At 46.4% G+C, this 11,269-nt stretch overlaps 1 pseudogene; it reads left to right on the top strand.

Moving 5' to 3' along the window:
- Positions 1-522: 522 nt before the first annotated feature.
- Positions 523-704, top strand: LOC142562578 (U2 spliceosomal RNA; annotated as a pseudogene).
- The last annotated feature ends 10,565 nt before the right edge of the window (positions 705-11,269 follow it).

Here is an 11,269-nt window from a genome sequence, read left to right as displayed (position 1 = left end):
CTCTCGCTCGCATCTTCGGGCTTTGACGCAAAGATTTAGCAATTGCGCCCGGACTGCGATTTCCCCTGTACAGAAACGAATTTAAAACGCATAAGCGTTATCGCGAGGACTCTGCTGGGCCGATTTTCAACGACGTTTGTGGCGTTCAAGGAAGTCGTATTCTGGCAACTGCGAAGCAGAGCGTTTAGTTGGGACCTAAGGTGTTTTACGAAAAATTCGAAATATTAAAATTGAAAAAAAAAACATCATGAGCCATTCCACTCTGTGAAGGTGGATGATCAGCGAAGCTTAATAGCACACGACACAGAGGTGACACATAATTATTGAACGAAGGCGCGAACTCGTTTACCGTGATTTTTATATACATTTGCGTGGACGATGGGTGCGCCACCCCATGGAGGCGGAGGAAACTAGACACGCGTGACGTTTCGACGGGACCGCCACCAGGGGAGAGCGGAAGGAAAGCAAAGTAGATGCGCAAGCTCTTGCAACGCTGACAAAGAGAGGGTGGTGCGAACGTAGACACGGCCGACGTGGGTCAAAGTGCAGTATCTGTTCTTATCAGCTTAATATCTGATACGGTTTGTATTTGGACCCAAGATATTAAACTGATCGGTGGAAGTTGGTGGAGTGCTTGAAGCTTGCTTCACCTCCGCCGCTGGTCGGCCCGGTTTTGCGCTACCTCCGGGATCGGCCCACGGTTTCCGCACGCGGAGAACAAACATGCACGGAACCTTAGCCGCCAATCGCCTTCGCTGTAAAAAAAAAACAAAAAAAAACAATCTCGAAGTGTACAAAAGCGTAACTCTGCACCAAAAGCAAATCTCGGCTGTGTGAACTGCATCTTACAGAGGGTCTAACGCGCACAATCGCAAAATATGATGCGAAAGGATGGACAGTTGGGCGAGTTGGCACGGTAACACATTCTTGGTTTGTAGCGCGAGGGGGACTCAGACAAAATGAAGATTTAGTTGAAAGTTAGCGCTCGTCCTGCGTTCTTCTAGTCTTCGTCTGTGTCCCTTCGCGCTACAAACCAAGAATACGTAAAATGTGAATTTCAAGCTCATGCGACATTTGATAACGTTATGATTTTCGCTAAAGCCGTAGTCACAACTTAGCCGTATATTAAAATTAAAAAAAAACAATAAATTATGTGGTTTTACGTGCCTAAACCACTTTCCAATTGTGAGGCATGCGGTAGTGGAGGACTCGGGAAATTTTGACCACCTGGGGTTCTTTAACGTGCACTTAAATCTAAGCACCACGGCTGCTTTCGCATTTTGCCCCCATTAAAACGCGGCCGCCGTGGCCGGGATTCGATTCCACGACCTCTTGCTCAGCAGCCCAACACCATAGCCACTGAGCAACCACGGCGGGTAGCCCCGGGCCGTGTATTACACATCAGTATTGTACGCTTCGATTGTCTAAATAAGCTCAGTTTACTGAATCGTGATGTCGCCTTGTATTGCTGCCTTATAGATTTGTGAACTTGATGCTTGAGTGTATCTGCATTATTTTTTATTTGCAAATTTAGCTACTTGCATCAGCGCCATTTTCAACTCTTCTAGAAGAATCGGTGGCGCTAACGCAAAAACGCTACTTATAGTTGCTAAATTCTTGCTTCTTTTCATGCGAAAGCATTTTGTGCTCCGTTACGCAAGAATCCGTCGTGGTCGGCGTGACCCAAAGAGGGTACCAAAAATCGTCAACGGCCCAACGAGTAAGGAAACGTCAAAAATGCTCGAGTTGACCTCAAATTTCCCAAGAAGGTTCCTGTAAACGAATTAAATGAATGACTTCGAAAAGGAAAGTTAGTACACTTCGGGGGTCTGGGTGGGAGCCGAACCCAGGCCTTGGAGGTGCGAGGCGAGCACGATTCCCCGCGACCACGGCGGCTTCTCGGTTCTGGCTGACAAAAGAGGTGCCTAGAGCGTGCGTCATTGGACACGTGACTTCACAGAAGGTGGAGCCGCCTCGTGAGCGTGTAAAATAAACGCGTTCATGATGCTCCGAGGTCTGCATACGGTATAATGTTATCTCATTCCTAGGCGTAAGCAGTCTTAAGTGTCTCTGCCGAATTTTTTCGATGCAGGAAGCCTCACAAAAAATCTGTTCCCTGCTTGCCGAAAGAAATTGATTTCTTCGTTCCCGTACATTTAGATAAAATCTTCAGAGCTAAAGCTCATTCCTGAACTGTGTCCACCACAAAGAACCCGAGGCGATGACTCCAAAACGTCATGGTGCGAAGCACGTTGGGTTGTTAAAGAAACACCAAAGTTAATTTAGTTGAGCTGTGTATGTGAATTACGATTCTTCGATACGGAAGCGTGATCTCACGTCATGCCAGAAGAGAACATGCCATCGAAAAAGAAAGGAGGACGCTTAAGCTTCGCCTTTAAGAGTGGAACGCGATAGCATTCAAAGGTCCCTAACTCACGTTTCCCGACAACTACAGCTTATGTAACCGTGATGTGTACCGGGAAACGCTGGCGGCGAACTATACGCACGAAGGCGAACTTTCTGGTAGAAACGCGGCCTTTTGCGTGGGCCGATCCCGGAGCTTGTGCGCAGCCACGCCAAAAAATCATTATTTTGAGGTTTCTGTTATTGTTTCGCACTTTTAAAATTTAAGCCTTAGATTATTTAACATAAAAGGCATGCGCTGTCGGCATTTTGCTTCATGACAATTGTTTATGAGCTGTCGTCATAAAAATCCGAGAGATAACTTGGTCAAGAATGTAAGACAAGGTATGAGCAACTTTAGTGATAGAATGGTGTGGCAATATAACCCTCATATACCGCATGTCATACAGGAAGGCGTGGCAGATACATATGCTTAAATATATGCGGAAATTTTTGCTCACGAACGACTCCGCCCACGCCGACGCCGACACTGGATTTTCCGCGACACGGGGCCCTTAACGCTGTCGCGCTGAAATAACAAGGAGAGCAGCTTAAAGGAAAGACGTAGTGAACGCGCTACGGTGTCTCAGAGGCCATGGCGTTTTAATAGCTGAGCACAATGTCTTGGGTTCGAATCACCACAGCGGCAGCCTAACTCTGGCGTGGGAAAAATGCAGTAGCGCTCGTTTACTTAGGTTTAAACACACGTTACAGAACCCAGGTGGTCAAAACTAGTCCGGAATTCTCCACGACGGTGTCCCTGATTAAATCACTGTACCGTTTCGAAATATGAAACCCAAAGTTAAAATAGTTAAGGGACTGGTGGTTAAGAGACTCGCTCTGCGTGCCGTCGTGGATTCTGGTAGCATGTACTCTAGTCGAGGCATTTGTTGTATTCTAAAAACAACAACAACAACAAAAAAAAACAATGCAAAGGCTTAAATAAGCAATTTTCAGTGACTCGCCGCTACCGAAGCATGTCCCAATTCCTGAAAACAAATTGAAACCGTTGATTCTTCACCGACGTACTCGCGTTCGGGTTTTCGGATGGAAACCTCATGTTGGAAAAATTTGGCGTTCATTTTCACCAGCAGTCATGAACCGTGTCTGTTCAAGCAAATTAAAAATAGAAATTTGAAAAAAGAAGTACATTCTATACCAATATAATCTCATTCTCTGCATCGAAATTGGCCACTTGATTATATGCTGTAAACCGCGGTTGACCCGCCGCGCTAGCTTAATGGCTCTGACATTGCGCTGCCCGGCTTGAGGTCACGGGTGCGATCTCTGCAACGGCGGCTGCATTTCGGGGGGAGGGGGGGGCGAAATGCATAAAACACGCTCTTGTGCTTAGGCTTAAGCGCATGTTAAGGAACCTCTGGTGGTCAAAATTAATCAGCAGTCCCGTTTGTGGCAATCCTCATTACGGTTGCTTTTGTACCTAAAACACCATATTTTAATTTATTCATCACCAAGCAAGTCCGATTTAGCGCCAGCGAAGGCCTTAAATGACGTATGCAAAATTTACTTCTTGGTCTGTATAGGTTCTAAAGCGAGGGGATTTCAATAGGAGGCACGCCCGAGTGGGCCACTCCGAATTATTTTGATAGGATCTCCTTCAACGGGCGCCTAATGCGCGGTGTACACCCGAAGCGCTCCTGAATTCCAGCGAGAGTAGAATCACGGGCTCGTTGAGGCCCTCTGTAGCAGATTTAGGACTACTACCTTCGGCGGTATTGAAATAGAGGTACTTTCAGTAGTACAACGCCGTGCGCGCACATCTAAGTGGCCGTACAGCTGCCTTTCCGGAACACAGGGCACCGATTTCATGGAGCGGGTCACCAAGTCGCTCCACTTCTACATTCACCAGCGGCTCAACTGGGACGACAGCTGGAAGGACGTGCAGGTGGCACTGTCCGACTCAAAGGTGCCCGGCGAAGGAAAGCAGAAAATAATGGGCTTCATCCGGGCACAAGAGGGTGAGCGTTGGCTTCCATCACTCCATCGTCGACGCCCATTGCCCGTATTGCTTACATCATTATCTTTATTTAAACAGAATCTAGTGCAATACAAAATGATGTTAATATAGTTTGTCAAACTGAAAAAGCGCTGTAAATGGTAATTATGGTGGCGGCTTTATTGTGGTTTCGATTTCGATCGTGCTGCCACATAAGAACCTTCCTGTGTTACACGAGAATAGCAATGGGGAGAGGGGGGACAGACTGAGAGAAAAGAGAGGCGGGATAGGCAGGAAGGACGACGGTAATCCGGATGATGGAGAAACGGAAATACAAAATACTGGTTGAAACAAACCACGCAAGCAATTTGTTGTGTGTTTCAGTTATATTATGCACAAACAAGACAGCCTTTATTTTATAGTGATTGATAATTAGGTTTTGAAGGGAATTCAGGGTTTCGACACATGTTGGACTGTTTCGCTGTTCTGTGATTGCCAGAAAATTAGTAAGAAAACTTGCGGAACTCGCCTTAACAGCCTCACTGTAAGAATAGTGAACAAAGGAACAAACAAACAAACAAACAAACAAACAAACAAACAAACAAACAAACAAACAAACAAACAAACAAACAAACAAACAAACAAACAAACAAACAAACAAACAAACAAACAAACAAACAAACAAACAAACAAACAAACAAACAAACAAACAAACAAACAAAAAATACAACGGAAGAGTCAGAAAGTGTTATTCTTCTGTAGGTGAAATAGTGTATTGCTTCTGTAACGTGATAACGAGGAGAGGTTTGATGTGACCTTGAAACTTGTCGAAGGAGTATGTTCCGGTTCCGGTGGAGAACGGTGCGGCAATTAAGAAAATTGTGGTCAAGGTAAAGTCTGAAGGTTATTACGCGCTGTGACGCGTAAGATTTGAACAACTTCGTGTAAGAATAGGGAACAAGAGAGCGAACATTCGGAATGGGTCCGCCACCGCTGAAAAGCCACAAGTCAGATATTTGTGGACGCGACACACGGAACTGCAATGTGGACCCGTCTTTCTACATTACCAAGCTGCGGGTAGACGATGGTTTCCACTGCAATTATTCATGCAAGGTAGCGGAATTTCCTTGTCAATGCATCTTTGTGGGGCTATTTGGTTCTAAATTGTGAGCTGTATCCAGGAAACTGGCCACATCAGCACTTTCAGTTATAACGCTAATTTATCTGAAACAAAAATTACGCTCTTAGTGGATCTGGCCTCCAAGCGACGGTGATGTTTACTGCAGAGCTAACACCTTCTCGTTACTGCAACGGGAGAAGTCTCTGGCGGCAGTAGACAATGTAGCAGTGACAGGATGCCCGCTTTGTCCCACATTTTTTTTTCCTAGCGTGTGAAAAATCTGTTGTGTTGTTAATGCGTGTGCATTCGTAACCTTTTTCAAGCATCCAGTGAAGTTCAGTGGCTGCTGAATTCTGTTCCAGCGCACACGTTCTTGGGTGCCATTCCCTTTCGACGGGGCAACACGTTACAGAGACTGAGTAAAAAAAAATAAAGAAGAATCCCGCGGACCAAGATTTGGATGCGCGTTAAACAAGCTCACGTGGTCAAAACTAATGTCCCCTCACAAAACCGTCTCTCATAGGCGTTTTACTGCTTTGAGTCCTTCGACGCTATGAAACAATGGATGTCGTGCAAAAGGCCAGAAAATGGAACCCGAAAATACTTCATTAAATATTCTCGTATGTCCAGTTTTCCGGGGCACATTGATGCACAATGCGTCGGCGACTGTGCTCCTTGGTAGCTTGCTCATTGTTTAATCTAAACCGAAACTGTAAAAAAAAAGGAAACTTGCGAACACACCACGTTATGTATAAACCGAGGCAGTTTACGCGATGGCATTTGGGAGTAGCTCTCAGTCGATGATTTCCAGCACATTGGCTCTGGATGAAACTCGTGTTTTGTGTGTACTGTGAAACATTTGGTGGCAGAATGCTGTGAACGTTTCGTTTCGCTTGCTTCCCTGTGAGTTTAATTTTTTTGTCAGCGCTATCCTTAGTGTATCAGTTATGGGCAACGTTTGCAGATCTTGTTGTGCGTCTCGTTCAGTCTGCTGTCGGGAACGAGTGCGTGGTCTTTGTCTGCTTAGGCCTCGTAGCGTGTTTAACGGAAATACAAACTACGGTTATTTACGCTCGCCGATGGTTTCGGTGTGCAGAGTTTCTAAGGACTTGCGGCATATTTTCTGCGACATGCAGTCAATCGTCATCGGACAGTCTATGAGGACTTCGCTGCATATGTACCACGACTCTGGCCTAAAACTGCGGGACCTTATTGGCCCGCGGCAAAAGACATCGTCCAACGAAAGCGCTCTAATTTTATTTTGAACTACGGGCCTTATGATCGCTATATCAATTCTAGGTTCTTACGTGCCAAAACCATTACTCAAGCAATATTGCGCAAAAAAAAAAAAAGCGAGATGGACGTAAGAGAAGACACACCAAGCGCTTGGCGTATCTTCTTCTCTTACGTCTGTGTCGTTTTTTTTTTAGAGCGCAGCTCTTTGGCGTCCGTTCCTGGGTTTCGCGTCGTCGTCGTCGTCGGCCTCGTAACCAGCTCCGCCCCCCTTTCATCCCCCCAGCGCTAGCAGCGACCGACTGATACCGCTGGATGCCGCTGACGCCGCTAGAGAGTCAAGATAACGTGACTGCATAGAACACCGTCGCCGCCATGCAGAAAGAGGAGGAAAAGGTCCCCCCCCCCCTGTTCTTGTGTGGCGGATAGGGTGCTCTTCAGTTGCCGACGCGCCGGTTATTCGTTGTCCCTGAAACCAACTCCGCAGCTGGGGTTGACTCACTATCGGCGTCAGCGGCATCAGTCAGTCGCTGCTATCTCTTCCCTCCTCCCTTTATCGTGTTGTCCGCTTGCTGCGCGCGCTTCTGCCCCCATCGTTTGCCGCTGGGTGTACACGCCGCCCCCCTCCCCCCTTCTTCCTGCGAGTCTCCGGTTGTCAAAGCGCCGGCTCGAACTTAATTCCTTTCTTCGCTCCTCCTCCAATGCAACCCCTGTGCGGTGGCAATCAGAGAGCCAGATCGGTGGCGGCGGATCTGTATATGTGCACCGCCCGAGCCGAAATTGCCGCTGCCGTTCGCCCTGTGCGGTGGCAATCAGAGAGCCAGATCGGTGGCGGCTTGACATAAAGACAAACAGCAATTTCCTAACACTTATGCGGGAGAACATCCCGTTCCTCTCGCTCGTAACGCGTCCCACGGCTGTGACAACCTCGCGAGGCACTTGTATACATCTCGTCTTTGAGAATCAAGCATTGGTGTACCAAGTCGAACATATATCAGTCTATTTCTCCGATCACAAAGCTTCCTTCATGACTGTCAAGAACTGTTAGTGGTGTCTTTGTTAAAGGAATACGTGTGAAAAATAAAAAAAAAATTCTGTGATAGCGCATACATGTGTTGCTCGATTTCTTTGCCTCAATCTATCGAAAAGGTGAAACAGCTTATTTGCTGCGCTCAAACTTCGCATTAGGAAGTAACGTAATCGTCGGTAATTTTTTTTTGTTGCGCAATATTACTTGAGTAACGGATTACCAGCTTGCCCGGAATTGCTGCTCCCATTACGCCAAAACCATGATTTGACTATAAGGCACGCCGTAGTCGGAGACTCCGGGCTAATTTTGACCGCCACGGAGATCTTTAACCTGCCCCAATGCACGGAGCACGGGTGCTTTTGCATTTCGCCCCCATTGAAAGAAGACTATGTGAACCGTCTGAGTATGTGCGTGTCTATAGGCGTATGTACCGTCTGCGTTAATATGTCACCGTCATCATACCGTCGGTATGACGATGGTACCAATCGCGTGTTTGACTCAACAACTCTCTAAGTGGCATGTCAGGCCGTGAGCCAGGCAAATATCTCGAGCTTAATAAAAAGAGCACCTCTCTCTCTCTCTCTCTCTCTCTCCTATCAACAACCGAAGAATTCACGCCTACCACAATCGACGGATAATTATTTACGCAGCAGGTGCAAAATAACGAAGGTTCAGTGCTTATCGTTCGACTCCGCGACCTCCTCGCGGAACATCGTGGACATTTGAAGTTGTCGCTTCTTGCTGCGCCGCTGTCTCACGTTGACGGCTTTCCCATTTATGCATGCGCGTTATCGTGATGACGCGCTTCCGGTTTATCCGTCGCCTTTTTTCTTTTCGTACACTACGCACCCTTCGGTTACTTAGCTACTACGGATCGAGCAGCGAGTTTCTCGGACGTTCTCGCTGCGTGACATTGTGGAGCAACTTGTTCCTGTCTATGGCGTATCCGTCTCAGTAGCGGTAGATGTACTTAGTACTTAGTACTTAGATGTACTTAGGTAGATGTACTCCTCCATGTAGTAAATATACTTGGCTAAGCGGCCAGGCAAACCCAGGGCACAAAGAAGGGTGATGCTGAGCTGTCACGTGACGCTGACGTAGTAGCCTGTGGAAGGCCTGCACTTGCGTCCTCTTCACTGCACTTTTCCTAGTTTCCTCGTCCTTTAAAACAGTGTTTCGCTCCTAACCTACACCTGCATCCTCCTTTTTTTTTCTAGCTTTCTTCCACGATAACTTCTCAACTCCGAGCGCACTTGAACCATCTGTATATTCTTGTCACATTGGAAAACGCATCCCGAAAATTTCGTTTCACAACTTCGTTAAGTTCTCTGTATATGGATGACGATCACATTTAAGTGTCATAAAATGCGTTTCATGTTCCTTATTTGGATTTGTCTTTGCAGAGCGCCCCAACCACGACCCGAACACGAAGCACTGTATTTACGGTCATGATGGTAAGCAGGTCATTTGTACGACGTGTCTCGTGTTTTACATTAGAACAATGAGCGGGCAGGAAATTTCGACGTCCGACTTGGAAGTTTCGTCACACTGCTTAGCATGCATCGACACGCAAAGTTATACAAGTTCGTTGAAATTCATGCAGTCGAACGCATTCAAAATCGAGCTGCTTGTTTCCGCCTTACTGAAATAAACACGTCATGCCAACCTCACGAACGTGAAAAGACCTGTTTAGTTGCCGTCCCCATGGGCGTGTCGTAAGCGTTCTGGCCTCTGCCTTTCGCATAGAATGTACCATTACAGCCTGCTACTGACATACATTATTTTCTTTTGGCCAACATATATAGGGTGTATTTTTAGCTGCACCAAGTTTATAAAAGATTGCCAGTGGCAGATAACGCACTTCTAACCCTTGATCTATATCACTCGATGAGGTGGGGCCACGACTTCTCCGAAAAATCAGAACGCTTAATCAAACAATTTACTTCGTTACACGAATTAACTGTTTAATTACGTATTTTTTGCGGCCCATATTTAAACCTACGAATTATAGCCAGTTAGTCCGCAAAGACGTATCCACTTAAAACGAATTATCAGGACTGCAGCAGTTGAGATATACTATATTTTCAATGTCTCCGACGAAATGCATTGAGCACATGACCTCAAGTAACTCTTTTTCGGCCATCAACCAGTTGCTCCCGATATCTATTTTTCCTGGCCACACTTGCAACGACTGGAGTGCGTAGACAGGGGAGCATCGAAACTGAAGACAACCTACTTTTCCGCTTATTTGGTGTGGTGAAAACTCTGAGCGAAAAAGTCTGAGGTGACATTTAAGCCTGCTGCCACGCTTTCGTTACCTTGGCGCCAGTTTGTCGCGTTTGTTCTCGTGAAATATCCGAGTGTCACGTCTTGCGTTCGGAATCTCTTCTTTACTTGCAGCTGACCTGATCATGATGTGCTTGCTGATGCATGCCGCAAACATGACCATCATCAAGGAGGACCACCGCTTTGACATCAAGTTCTGTCGACTCTGCCAACAGACGGGTGAGCTTTGCTGCCTTGCACACATCTGCGCTAGTCTAAGCTCTATCATTCAAATGAGCAAACGTAACTTAGAGCGTTGTACAACTGGTTACTCAAAAAAAGAAATCTGTGATGTGGGAATGTTGCTGCGCTGATGCGAAATGCCCAACAACCCAACAACTCTGCATTGTAAAAATTATTTTACCGTCGCCAACGTGTCGTATTTGACGCCCTTGTAAGGCAGAAGGTTGCGAATATAGAAGAGCAGTGCAATTCAGTTGTCGCATCATAAGTTCGTGAGAACAGCAGCGTGTAAATCTTTAAACTTCGGTACATGGCAGCGAAACTGTGATAATGCACATTTCATCGCGAAGAATTGCTCTAGTACTGTACCGAGAGCCATCTTTTATATACGCGTGAGTGTTTTTAAGCGCTTACGCTCGATTGTCTGCGACTACTGTGTGAGTGGAATTTCTCAATAAATTTCAAATGCAGAATTCAAATGGAAATATAAATAATACATAAATGACACTTTCTCGTTCCCACTTTTACAAAGTAGAGGGAGGCGAAAGATGAAAGCAGTGTCCGCTGCAGTTCTTTAATGGACAGTAGACGCAAGCACGGAATCGATCGATATTGATAGAGATTTTCATTCTATACAGAGACCTCGCAACGTTTGTTCTATGTTAAGTTGACTTACGTATACATGTTCTATCTTAAGTTGAATAGCGTATACATCCCTAGCTCTACCGGTGGTCTCGGAGGCCAAGTTGTATCGGGTACTGCCTAAGACCCTTCTTATGTACCGCATAGTGGGTGAGGTTCATTAGAGACAGTGCGTCTTCCGGGTCGGCATCGAACCCGCGACCTCCTGTTTAGCAGCTCAGCGCCACGGCCACTGCGCTAGCGTGGCGGGTGCGGCTAGGCTTCACGTAGCACGTGAACGCAGGCGTGACAAACTGGCGAGTTATTCTGTAAAAAAAAAGGCTTCATAATAAAAGTGAATGCTGTATGCGTGTTATTATGAGGACATGTATACAAC

The sequence above is a fragment of the Dermacentor variabilis genome, chromosome 10 (assembly GCF_050947875.1).
Source record: "Dermacentor variabilis isolate Ectoservices chromosome 10, ASM5094787v1, whole genome shotgun sequence".
Taxonomy (NCBI): Eukaryota; Metazoa; Arthropoda; class Arachnida; order Ixodida; family Ixodidae; genus Dermacentor; species Dermacentor variabilis.
Note: the sequence above shows the minus strand (reverse complement) of the source record. Positions and strands in the feature narration are given on the sequence as shown.